The sequence below is a fragment of the Myotis yumanensis genome, unplaced genomic scaffold (assembly GCF_028538775.1).
Source record: "Myotis yumanensis isolate MYYU_CA2020_CCGP unplaced genomic scaffold, mMyoYum1.0.hap1 SCAF_3, whole genome shotgun sequence".
Lineage (NCBI taxonomy): Eukaryota > Metazoa > Chordata > Mammalia > Chiroptera > Vespertilionidae > Myotis > Myotis yumanensis.
In genome coordinates, this window is record NW_027223754.1 from 17659926 (window position 1) to 17662405 (window position 2480).

The 2480-nt window shown below is 46.9% G+C and overlaps 1 pseudogene; it reads left to right on the forward strand.

Moving 5' to 3' along the window:
- Window positions 1–1091: 1091 nt before the first annotated feature.
- On the forward strand, window positions 1092–1875 carry LOC139005856 (ubiquitin thioesterase OTUB1 pseudogene; annotated as a pseudogene).
- The last annotated feature ends 605 nt before the right edge of the window (window positions 1876–2480 follow it).

Genomic DNA, 2480 nt, shown 5'->3' on the forward strand with positions numbered 1-2480 from the left:
GTTTACTTACAAGTATTCAGGTGGAGTGATTTCTCTTTCAGAATTCTCTTTGATTAAATGCCTACATTGCACATATCTTCCTTTTAAAAAACAAGAAATCATTCAGCATTATTTTTATGTAACAAATACTTATATCAGGGATACAGTAGTTTATCCTGAAAACAAGTTGTAAATACTGTGAATGAACAGTTTCCAAGTGAGAAATTTGTCAAGCTGAGATTTTGCTTTTGGGGAAAAGATGCAGAGAAGTGAAGAATAAAGACTTAAGGTGAGATTTCTTAAGAAATTACATTCATCCTTACTTCCATAAGTTTGAAAGATGGGACATTTTCTGACTCAAAGGCTGATGTTTGGGATTAAATTAATCATACAGAATGGTTGCTATTTCCTCTCCCTAGCATGAAACATTGATTATAAGGTACAACACATTAAAGAGTGGCATTCTTCTTCTTTTTTTTAAATAACAGTTTATTGATTTTTAGAGAGAGAAGGGGAAAGGAGAGAGAGAGAGAGAGAGAGAGAGAGAGAGAGAGAGAGAGAAAGGTGAAATCACAACATTGATTGGCACACCCCCTACAGGGGATTGAGCCCACAACCCAGGCATGTGACCTTGACCCAGAATCAAACTGAAAGCCTCCTGTGACACCCAACCAACTGAGCCACACCATGGGCCAGGGCAAAGAAAGAGAGATGGTAGCTATAGCTTGAATTTTGTTTAAGAAATCCACAGAACACACAAGTCAAAGGGCAAAATAAGCTTTCTTTATTTTCATAGTAAAAGTGAATTTGTTTGAAATCATCCTTTCAAGGAAAAATGGGCAGAAAGTAAAGCTTTCTTGAAGCTGAGATATGTTGTGGGTTTTCTGTTTGTTTGTTTTTGCAATGAATGTGTTATCAATGAATGTGTTATCATATAATTAGTTTGTTAATATGAATAATAGAAAATGAGCAATGGGGAGGCCACACATTATAAGCATGGTCATCTGGGCAGCTTCACCAGGAAGTTATAGCTTCATGTTCCCTTGAGGACCACCCACCCATTCCTCGAAGATCACTGGAGGAAGGGATTGAGCAAAGGGGGAGATGGGTGCATGGGCAGTAAAGTCCTGGTCTCGGAGCGGCTGGAGCTCTCGGTCCCGTACAAGGAGTATGCTGAGGACGACAATATCTACCAACAGAAGATCAAGGACCTCCACAAAAAGTACTCGTACATCTGCAAGACCAGGCGCGACGGGAACTGCTTCTACTGAGCCTTCGGCTTCTCCCACCTGGAGGCGCTGCTGGATGGCAGCAAGGAGTTGCAGAGGTTCAAGGCTGTGTCTGCCAAGAGCAAAGAAGACCTGGTGTCCCAGGGCTTCACCGAGTTCACAACTGAGGATTTCCACAACACGTTCATGGACCTGATCGAGCACATGGAGAAGCAGACCTCAGTAGCCGACCTGCTGGCTTCCTTCCACGACCAGAGCACCTCGGACTACCTGGTGTCTACCTGCGGCTGCTCACCTCTGGCTACCTGCAGCGGGAGAGCAAGTTCTCCGAGCACTTCATTGAGGGTGGGCGAACTGTCAAGGAGTTCTGCCAGAAGGAGGTGGAGCCCATGTGCAAGGACAGCGATCACATCCACATCATCGCGCTGGCCCAGGCCCTCAACGTCTCCATCCAGGTGGAGTACATGGACCGCGGCGAGGGCGGCACCACCAACCCGCACATCTTCCCTGAGGGCTCCGAGCCCAAGGTCTACCTTCTCTACCAGCCTGGACACTACGACATCCTCTACAAATAGGGCTGGCTCTGCCCGCCGTTGCCATGCTGCCCTCCCCTCTGCCAGGCACTAGACATGTACAGAGGTTTTTGTGTGGTTGTAAATGGTCATATTTCACTCCACCTTCCCTGTCATACACCCTTCCACGTTTTATTAAAGGGGATGCTGGTGGTGGGGGGAAAAAAAGCACCTGTAGGGAAGGTGCTTGCCTGTCTGTCTAACCTGGGAAAATATCACTGGCTAGGGAGGTGGGCCCCAATGCAAGCTCACAAAATCTTTGAAGGGTAAAATCCCCAAACAAAGAGTTCCCTCTCTCTTGTGCCCCTTGTTCCCTTCCCTCTCACTCTCTTTCTCCATGACCCACACTTGCCCACCACGTACTTTCCTGCCATGTGGCCTTAAGCAGCAGCATGGCCCATGGCCATGCGGACCCCACATGCAATGGACTGCAGCTGGGAACACAAGGTAAGCTAGCAGAATTCTGGACTAGACTGGACTTTAATAAGGAGGAGAAATTCTGGGCAGTGGCCTTAATTCTAGCCCTGCTGACAAGGAGATTGGACTTCTTCCGTGGCGAGACAGACAGAGATGGGACCTTGGAGGGGAACCCCCTTAATTTTACATCATCAATAAAACTTTCCACAATACCCCAACCTCCCTTGGGTGGGGGGCTCAGGAAATTCTTTTTCCGATGGCACCTCAAGAACTCCACTTCCAA